The sequence below is a fragment of the Ambystoma mexicanum genome, chromosome 6q (assembly GCF_040938575.1).
Source record: "Ambystoma mexicanum isolate Mex_15411 chromosome 6q, UKY_AmexF1_1, whole genome shotgun sequence".
Lineage (NCBI taxonomy): Eukaryota > Metazoa > Chordata > Amphibia > Caudata > Ambystomatidae > Ambystoma > Ambystoma mexicanum.
In genome coordinates this window covers 1,587,563,315-1,587,574,336 of record NC_090937.1, presented here as the reverse complement: position 1 = coordinate 1,587,574,336, position 11,022 = coordinate 1,587,563,315, and positions in this window count along the sequence as shown.

Here is an 11,022-nt window from a genome sequence, read left to right as displayed (position 1 = left end):
CAAGACTAGAAAGTGCCGCATTTCCTACACATTCCACTCTGCAAAGTAACATACACAGAAAAACAAGCATTCACCCATTGGGCACCCAGAGCCTGGAACACTCTACCACTTCACAGCCACACTGCACCCTCCATCACCACTTTCAGAAATATCCTCAACACATATGTGTTTACCCACACGTCCCCTTGCGCCTCCACCTTCCCTGCTACCACTTGTCTCTACTAATCTTCCTATCATATCCAGAATATATGCAGTTTCACTTAATACCTTTTCAACCTCAGAACCTTGTAAGGCGCCCCAAGACACTCTGGATAGGGCCACCGCTGAACAAAAAATCCCAATAAATAAGTACAAATAATTATGCCTTTGCATGGATAAAGTCCTTACTCTTTCCAAGTTAAATTAGCACAGTTCCTGCCACCCTGGTCCAACGTGGAGATCCTCATGGCTCTGCGCTATCACACTAGTTCTTCAAGGGATAGGTCCATTCGCTGGCGGCCATTCTGAAAGATCTCATTGATTCTTCCCAGATTCACAGCAACAATACGCCACTGATATTCGGAGTAAAAAATGCCCCACACTTTGACTTAGGAATTTCGGAATGCCTACTCGGGGTACAAGACTGGTTGAGAATCAACAAAGTGTGTTTTAATTCCAGCAAGACAGAGGTGGTCATTGTCAGCGCTCACCCTCCCACTAGCTTACCCTTCCACTGGAATTCCCACCTGGGGGATCCCGTGTCCTGCCGGCACTGGCGTAACAGCGGTGTGTGGGGGAGGGGGGGGCCCACGACCACATGTCCTGGGAGGGAGCCCCACTTCGAGTAAAAAAAAATGAAGAAAAAAAATGGAATTCCTTTATTTTTTTACATATCTTTTTGAATTCACTCTACATTTATAAAGAAATTATTTCTGTAACAGAAATAATTTCTTTATGACGGCAGAGTGAATGCAAAGAGAATCTTTCTTTTTGAAGTCCCGGGGCTACTCCCCATGAGTTTAAGACCCTAGGCATGTCAAGGGGTGTGGGCAGCCCTATGACTTAAAAAAAAATTTACATTTTTAAGTCACTCTGCCTTCATAAGAAATTATTTCCATTATGGTTCGGTCCTTAACTGAAATTATTTATTTTTGTAGTCAGATTGACTTCAAAAAGAAAATTTATTTTTGAAGTATTATGGCTCCCCTCAACCCCATGACGTGTGCGTGTGTGAGTTTATGGTGAAATAGTGCACACAAATGTATGGGTGGCTGGGCATGCGTGTGTGCGTGAACGGTGAAAGGATGAACACTTAAATGTATGGGTGGCTGCCTGGGTGTGCCTGTATGGTGAAAGGGTGCACACTTAAATGTATAGGTGACTGTGTGAGTGTATTGTGATAGGGTGCACACAAATGTATGGATGGCTGGCTATGCGTGTATGGTGAAAGGATGCACAACTAAAATGTATGGGTGGCTGTCTGGGTGGGCCTGTATGGTGAAATGGTGCACACTTAAATGTACAGGTGGCTGGCTGGGTGTGCCCGTATGGTGAAAGGGTGCACACATAAATGTATGGATGACTGGGTGTGCGTGTATATATATGGTAATTGGTGTGTGTGCTTGTGTTCAGGGGCGCAACAAAACCTACATTTCAGGGGGGCTAACCCTTCAAATGTTGGGAGAGGCGCTAACTACACCTGTGGTGGGGGAGGAGCAAACGTATTTGTATGGGGGCCTCTAACTTCTTTACGCATTTTAATGAGACTATTCTAGTGCAGCCTCAATGTTACATGCAGTTAACTCTCTCCTTTAAGTCTGAAAGCACCTACTTATGGACTGCTGTGAGAATGACTGGTCTCCTGTTCACTCTCTACCCTTCCAATCACTCCCCTGGCATGCAAGTAGTAAACCCACATCACAATTTCTATTGCCTAAAAAATTGGTACTAACAGTGAAATGCTGTACATTAGTAATTGCTGGGCCGGGCCGTTCAACATCTGTGTCCTTTTCTGTCCGGCAACTGCTCTGTAGGTCAGCCAGGTCAAGTCAACATAGCCCACAATATCAGGGGGTGGTGGGTGCTGAAGCCCAGTTAGCTCAATGGTGTTGCACCACTACTTGTGTTTAATGCCTTGATTACTTATTGGTAATCTGCATTACTCCTAGCCCTATTCTTCCTCATCACAGTACTTGTGTATGAGGCAGTACTTGTGTATGAGGCAGTGTGCCTTATACACAAGTACTTGGATCAGATAGAGGTACATGAAGGTAATGCCTGACTTAGCTAGCTGTAATCTTCATTACTCCTAGTCCCATTCTTCCTCATCCCAGTGCTTACCTATGAGGCTAAGAGCCTCATAGGTAAGCACTGGGACAAGGAATAGCGACATGGCGGTAATTCTGGGCCAAAGAGCTGATTTTGGAGGTTGGGGTAGGGGATGGGAGGAAGAGGGGATGTGTGGGGGGCGGGATTGTGCAATAAATCATAATGGTCGTCCATGTCCATGCTAAGCAGGCATAATATGTGGTATTAGTAACGAGAGAGGCATTTTGGTGCAGCCAGTCTAGTAATTCCTCAGTTTGGTATGACTTTTTTTAACTGGGCATTTCTGATAAGGCAGTACTGCTAAGTGTAATTACCTGGCTAGAGTGGCATTTGGGTTCTTACAGTCTAGCCGTTTCTTACTGCAGCACTGTATATTTTTCTGGGCATCTGTGATAAAATTATGAAATTATATGATATGATAAGTCATATATCACGCGCCTGTACACAAGTGTTTTTAGGCGCGACAAGACAAGGGAAGGAAAACAGGGAGGACAAGACAAATGATCTTACTAGGCCTTAAGTCATTCAGTTCGTGCAAGTGCGAGAACGAGAAGTGCAAGGGGAAAGGGAGGGGGGAAGTGCAAGGGAGAGGGGAGGGGACAACAGGGCAGCAGTGCTCGGAGTAAGTGCAGCCAGAGCAGCGTGGCTCTGGGTAGTGCAATGGAAACAAGGGACTGTAGGGTTACAGTTACAGCCCCTAACTGCGTGGTAGGCCTGGAGGCAGTGCAAGGGTGACTGATCAAGAAAGAGACTGGACTCAGTGAGACTGAGGGTAGCCAAGCAATCAGTTGGTACAGCAGACGGGTAGGTCAGGTAGGTCAGCAGGGGAGGGAGAGAGAGAAAGTAGAGGAGAAGAGGAACATTTTGAGCTGCTTCTGGAACTTCAGGTAGTCCGGCTCAAGTTTGGGAGGGGCTGGGAGCCCATTCCAGAGGGAGGCACCTGCAGAGGAAAGAGATCTACCCCCCACTCTCTGCCTGGAGAAGCATCTAACCCTTAGGGCTCGAGAAGGAAGGTATTTTGGAAGAGAGCGTTGGATGTAGTGCGGATCTCAGCCCCAGACAACCCTGTGGACAATGCAAAGCGTCTTTAACTTGATCCTTGCAGCCACCGGGAGCCACTGGAGACATTTCATGGCTGGAGAGATACGGTCCTTGGGCTTGAGGACAAGGATAAGTCTTGCAGTCCTGTTTGGGATTAGTTGCAGAGGGCGGACAGTAGAGGAAGGCAGTTTGGGAAAATGGCTGTAACAGGAGTTCAGCCTAGAGAGAACCAGGGCTCTGGAGACAGTGAGATTCTGGGGGAAAGTGAGAAAGGAAGAGTCCCTTTGAGGAGGTGCAGCTGGTAGTTGGACTTCTTGGTGACGTCCGAGATGTGAGGAGAGAAAGAGAGAGTGGTGTTGAAGATGACACCAGGAATGAGCGAGAGAGTAAAGGAGGCTGAGGGGAGCCTGAAGGAAAGCTTATTCTCATCCGCATAACACTGAAAGTTAGAGGAAAATGTAGCAATCAGGTGGGCCAAAGGGGCCAGGTAGAGGTTGAAAAACCAGGGTGAGAGGATAGAGCCCTGGGGAACGCCACAGGCAGAGAGAGGTGGTGGAGAGAAAGGGACTAAATTGGACCTGAGAGGGGTGGTCCAAGAGGAAGGAGGTCAGCCACTCCAGGGTCTGATTCGTGATGCCCAGGTTCTCACAGAGTTGATTGATCAGGATGGCGTTGTTGCCCGTGTCGAGTTCAAGGAGGATGAGGACAGAAGGAATGCTGGAATCAAGGTTAGCAAGCAGATCTTCACGTGTGTTCAGGAGAACAGTTTCCATGCCTCTGGCAGCTCTTAAGCCAGACTGATGGTCATGGAGACAACCAACATATTGAGTGTGGACAGTAAACTAGGAGGTGGACAGCTTTTCCAAGAGTTTGGGAGAGGGGAGGTTCCAGTGGGAAAATAATGATTACAGAAATCGGCCAAGGCTGGAGCAAGGGTGTCAATATGGTCCTTGATGGTTATGGAGGAGCGGGCGAGCACCTTTTTTCGATGACACTTCCATAGATGGAACTTGTCTAGAAAGCTTGTCAGGTCAAAGAGAGAAAGAGGAGAAAGGAGGAGGAGAGGGAGAGATGGCCAAAGGGGGGCCGACAGAGGAAGCGGAGATAGTGGACAGGATCTCCTGAATTTTAGCAGAGAAGCAAGAGGCTAAAGCCGTATGGTGGGCCTGTTGAGGGAACAGGAGAGGCAGAGACCACAATAGGATTGGCCAGTTCCTTGCAGGTTTTAAAGAGTTTGGCCGTGTTGTTAGAGGCCACAGAGAAGTAGGCTTGAATGTGTGCTCTCTTCTTAATGAGTGTTATTGCTTCAACTGGCATTTTGGTGCAACCAGTCTAGGTATGTATATATGTGGCCTGGCATGCTTTACTGTAATGTTATTACCTGTCTACACTGGTCTACATTGTGCAGCCAGTTGGACATGTTTTCATTGTGGCATGGCATTTTTAATAGCAAAGCATTAATGTTCCTGTGCACTGTTGGTGACCTGGCATGTATTGGATTGGTGTTACCCTACACAACAATAGCAAACACTGTTGTTTTTTTGCCAATTTTTCTCACAAAGTGTGCTGTATATTGCATTAAAACACATATTTATATCTTTCTCCTAGTGCAGTGTGCACCATACCCCTTCAGCAGCACGTGTGTGCGTATTGCGCACGCGTGGTACTCTAGGCCGGCCCAGAGTCTGGCGCGACCTGTGATATTTTGCTGAGTTGGGGGGGCCCCCTCAGCATGGCTCGCAGGGGGCCACCAGATCTTGTATTACGCCACTGCCTGCCGGACAGTGCTATGAACCTTTGCATTACATTTGATTGCAGGTTTCAATTTTACAGCGAACCAGTAGGCAGGCCTGTAGTCTGTGTGCTAGCTACAGACTTCACCTTTTCACCAGTTCCCTCGTAATCCAACACAAAGTACAGCTGCCTCAAGCAGCAGACTGAGCAGCTGGCTCAAGCAGCGGACTGAGCAGCTGGCTCAAGCAGCGGACTGAGCTGCTGGCTCAAGCAGTAGACTGAGTAGCTGGCTCAAGCAAAGGACTGAACAGCTGGCTCAAGCAGCGGACTGAGCCGCTGACTCATGCAGTAGACTGAGCAGCTGGCTAAAGCAGTGGACTTGACTGCTGTAACAAGATCTAGGATTTAGGTCCTCCCAAATCCAGGCAACTGAGCAGCAAGGAGTATTTCAGGTTTAAATAACTGTGACCGCATCACTCCTGGTCTGAAATAATGTTGTTGCCTCATAGTCAATACATCGCTGAAAATACTGGGCAGCAATTGTTATAACAGCCCGAAAACACTGAGGCACTGAACCCCATCTGTGACCAAAAATTGACCCTTGTGTACTTCTTTTCCAAACATAGGCTGTTTAATAGTAATCAGAAAGACCCACTAAACAGTTAACTCCACCATTATAACTAATACATGCCCCAAATCACTGAAGACTAGGAGGAGAGAGTCTAGATGCAAAACAAGGACTCAGAAGGGTCCAGAGATTCTGACAAGCTGGCCTTTAAAAGATAAGGACACAGATCTTGTTGAAGAACTAGGAGGGGAGGAGATGAGATGAGACTTAATAGTAACTGAAAGGAGGTTTCTACTCCTCTGTGATAAGTCTATTTTGTACCTCTTTATTTTGTGCAGTAATCCCTTCCCTTTCTGTTTCCTGGTATATTGAAGCAGCATAGGTTGCAAATGGCAGTTTACAAATCATAATAAAATAAAATAAAACTGTGATGTTGGCATGATTTAATTTGGTGTTATGGTAACAGGGCAATTTCATCAATGGTGCCAAGATGGAAATTCTAGAGCATGCAAATAATCAAAAAGACTAACCCAGCTGATACATTCATGAACCAGGCGAGAGCTGTGGATTGAGATCAAAGTCTAACCCAGCGGATACATTCATGAACAAGGCAAGAACTGTGGAAAGAGATCAAAGACTAACCCTGCTGAAACATTCATGAACCAGGCGAGAGCTGTGGAAGGAGATCAAAGACTAACCCAGCTGATACATTCATGAACCAGGCAAGAGCTGTGGAAAGAAATCAAAGACTAACCCTGCTGAAACATTCATGAACCAGGCGAGAGCTGTGGAAAGAGATCAAAGACAAACCCAGCTGATACACTCATGAACAAGGTGAGAGCTGTGGAAAGAGATCCAAGACTAACCCAGCGGATACATTCATGAAGAAGGCAAGAGCTGTGGAAAGAGATCAAAGACAAACCCAGCTGATACATTTATGAACAAGGCAAGAGCTGTGGAAGGAGATCAAAGACTAACCCAGCTGATACATTCGTGAACAAGGTGAGAGCTATGGAAAGAGATCAAAGACTAACCCAGCGGATATATTCATGAACAAGGCAAGAGCTGTGGAAAGCGATCAAAGCCAAACCCAGCGGATACATTCATGAACAAGGCAGGAGCTGTGGAAAGAGATCAAAGACTAGCCCAGCTGATACATTCCTGAACAAGGTGAGAGCTGTGGAAAGAGATCAAAGACAAACCCAGCTGATACATTCATGAACAAGGCGAGAGCTGTGGAAAGAGATCAAATAAGAACCCAGCTGATACATTCATGAACAAGGCGAGAGCTGTGGAAAGATATCAAAGAAGAACCCAGCTGATACATGAACAAGGCGAGAGCTGTGGAAAGAGATCAAAGACGAACCCAGCTGAAGCATTCATGAACCAGGCGAGAGCTGTGGAAAGAGATCAAAGAAGAACCCAGCTGGTACATTCATGAACAAGGCAAGACTTTTGGAAAGAGATGAAAGACTACCCCGCTGATACATTAATGAACAAGGCGAGAGCTCTGGAAAGAGATCAAAGACTAACCAAGCTGATACATTCATGAACAAGGCGAGAGCTGTGGAAAGAGATCAAAGACTAACCCAGCTGATACATTCATGAACAAGGCGAGAGCTGTGGAAAGAGATCACAGACTACCCTAGCTGATACATTCATGAACTAGGCAAGAGCTGTGGAAAGAGATCAAAGACTAGCCCAACTGATACATTCATGAACAAGACAAGAGCTGTGGAAAGACATCAAAGACTAACCCAGCTGATGCATTCATGAACAAGGAGACCTGTGGAAAGAGATCAAAGACTAACCCAGCTGATACCTTCATGAACAAGGCGAGAGCTGTGGAAAGAGATCAAAGAAATCAAAGACTAACCCAGCTGATACATTCATGAACAAGGCGAGAGCTGTGGAAAGAGATCAAAGAAATCAAAGAAGAACCCAGCTGATACATTCATGATCAAATACTAACCCAGCTGATACATTCATGGTCAACGCAAGATCTGTGCAAATATATCAAAGACTAACCCAGCTGATGCATTCATGAACAAGGCGAGAGCTGTGGAAAGAGATCGAAGATTAACCCAGCTGATGCATTCATGAACAAGGCGGGAGCTGTGGAAAGAGATCAAAGACTAACCCAGCTGATACATTCATGAACAAGGCGAGAGCTCTGGAAAGAGATCAAAGACTAACCCAGCTGATACATTCATGAACAAGGCGAGAGCTGTGGAAAGAGATCACAGACTACCCTAGCTGATACATTCATGAACTAGGCAAGAGCTGTGGAAAGAGATCAAAGACTAGCCCAACTGATACATTCATGAACAAGACAAGAGCTGTGGAAAGACATCAAAGACTAACCCAGCTGATGCATTCATGAACAAGGAGACCTGTGGAAAGAGATCAAAGACTAACCCAGCTGATACCTTCATGAACAAGGCGAGAGCTGTGGAAAGAGATCAAAGAAATCAAAGACTAACCCAGCTGATACATTCATGAACAAGGCGAGAGCTGTGGAAAGAGATAAAAGAAATCAAAGAAGAACCCAGCTGATACATTCATGATCAAATACTAACCCAGCTGATACATTCATGGTCAACGCAAGATCTGTGCAAATACATCAAAGACTAACCCAGCTGATGCATTCATGAACAAGGCGAGAGCTGTGGAAAGAGATCGAAGATTAACCCAGCTGATGCATTCATGAACAAGGCGGGAGCTGTGGAAAGAGATCAAAGACTAACCCAGCTGATACATTCATGAACAAGGCGAGAGCTCTGGAAAGAGATCAAAGAATAACCAAGCTGATACATTCATGAACAAGGCGAGAGCTGTGGAAAGAGATCAAAGACTAACCCAGCTGATACATTCATGAACAAGGCGAGAGCTACGGAAAGAGATCACAGACTACCCCAGCTGATACATTCATGAACTAGGCAAGAGCTGTGGAAAGAGATCAAAGACTAACCCAACTGATACATTCATGAACAAGGCAAGAGCTGTGGAAAGACATCAAAGACTAACCCAGCTGATACATTCATGATCAAATACTAACCCAGCTGATACATTCATGGTCAACGCAAGATCTGTGCAAAGAGATCAAAGACTAACCCAGCTGATGCATTCATGGACAAGGCGAGAGCTGTGGAAAGAAATCAAAGACTAATCCAGCTGATACATTCATGAACAAGGTGAGAGCTGTGGAAAGAGCTGAAAGAGATCAAAGACCAACCCAACTGATACATTCATGAACAAGGCGAGAGCTGTGGAAGGAGATCAAAGAAATCAAAGAAGAACCCAGCTGATACATTCATGATCAAATACTAACCCAGCTGATACATTCATGATCAACGCAAGATCTGTGCAAAGATATCAAAGACTAATCCAGCTGATGCATTCATGGACAAGGCGAGAGCTGTGGAAAGAGATCAAAGACTAACCCAGCTGATACATTCATGAACAAGGTGAGAGCTGTGGAAAGAGATCAACGACTAACCCAGCTGATGCATTCATGAAGAAGAAGAGCTGTGGAAAGAGATCAAAGACTAACCCAGCTGATACATTCATGAACAAGGCGAGAGCTGTGGAAAGAGATCAAAGACTAACCCTGCTGAAACATTCATGAACCAGGCGAGAGCTGTGGAAAGAGATCAAAGACTAACCCAGCTGATACATTCATGAACAAGGCAAGAGCTTTGTAAAGAGATCAAAGAATATACCAACATGAAAATGCTCTGACGTTTTGGAGAATGGCGGAGCACATTGCCTTTTATTACCCTTTAAGTGATGTGGGCCTCATTCCGAGTATGGCGGTAAGGGATAGCAGCCACCGGTAACGAGATCGGTGGCGGTGATCCCTTACCACCATACTCCGAGTTCCCTTTGCGCCCTCGCCCTTAACGCCTGCTTTGAGCAGGTGTTAAAGTCGAGGGCGCAAAGGGGCCTCCAAGCCAATAACGGTGACCGTAATGAACGGTCACCGTTATTTGCATCTTCCCCATTCCCATTGAGCCCTATGTGGGCTCATTTGGGAATGGGGAAGAGCCTTGGTGAATGGGGAATTACCGCCCCGCCAACCTTGGAATGGGGCGGTAATTCCGCCATCCACCAAGGCGCTGCCGGTCCGGGTACGGCATCAACCAAGGCGTTAATAGCGCCATTGGTTAGTGCCGTACTCGGAATGAGGCCCATTGCCTTTTATTACCCTTTAAGTGATGCACAAGAAATAAAGTCACGTCAAATGTGCCTGTTTTTTAAAAGTTTCGAATACACATACTTCCTTGCAATCTTCAAGGTCGAGATTGGACAGAACGTTGTCTGCTCCTAGATACAGGAAGGAGAGATCAGGGTGGGGGAGGGGCGTTCTTTCGTAGTGCATGCCATCAGAATCTGGAACACCCCTGATCTTCGAAGAGAATCGAACCTTGTATCTTTTTGAGAAAAAAAACAATGAAGACTTTTCATTTCAACCTTCAAAGCGTCCGTCTTGGTCAGCACTCGTAGTGCTCCCCTAGTTTCAGTTTACAGTCCATCTCTTATAGAGCGTCGAGATGCCTCCCTGTAAGCCCCCAAATAACATAACAAGTACACATCATTGCCTTTTAAAATAGACTACAGGTTTTATTTTGGTACAAAAAGCAGCCAATAAATAAATGACACTTTAAAAAATACCCAGCACCCTGGGACAACATAAATAATGATATAAGAATAAAGTCGGTATAGAAATCTTTTGGTCTTCACATGTTGAAAAAAGCTACATAGGTTATCCGGAGCTATCGGAGCAATGGACTACCCACAAGGCATTGCTTCTACATACATCACTCCACCTGAAACTGAAGATCACGCGGCACTCTGTACCTCGACTGGTCGTTAATGGCCCGTATGGACCAGTGTTGGAACTCAGAACTCAAAGTTTGATATTGCCAAATTCTGGGTCTGCAAAGCATGTTCTTGCATCAAGCTGTTTTTTTTTTAAGGGGGGCCATTACAGCAGCTGTCGGTTGCACTAATGTGTGCTTGGGAGCCTGCACTACGTGGGCTCCTCCAGCAAAGCAGGTCCTACATCGCGAGGCTGATTTCAAATGAAAAACAGAATATTCTGGCCCTCACATACAAGGCGATGAACCAAATGTGCCATGATGTGCCATAGGTCCCCAAGCACATGACAGAGCCCTTCTGGAAATAACTGAACGCACTGGGCAGTCTCTCCTAGAATGGGCGTTAACTTCTGGGACAGGGTGCATAACACTGGGAAATACTTTTTGTGACAGGTTTAAAACAGTAGGCAGTAACTTCTGCAACAGGAGAAAACACTGAGAAGTAACATCTGTAACAGACAGAGAACACTGGGCAGTGATATTTGTACCTTC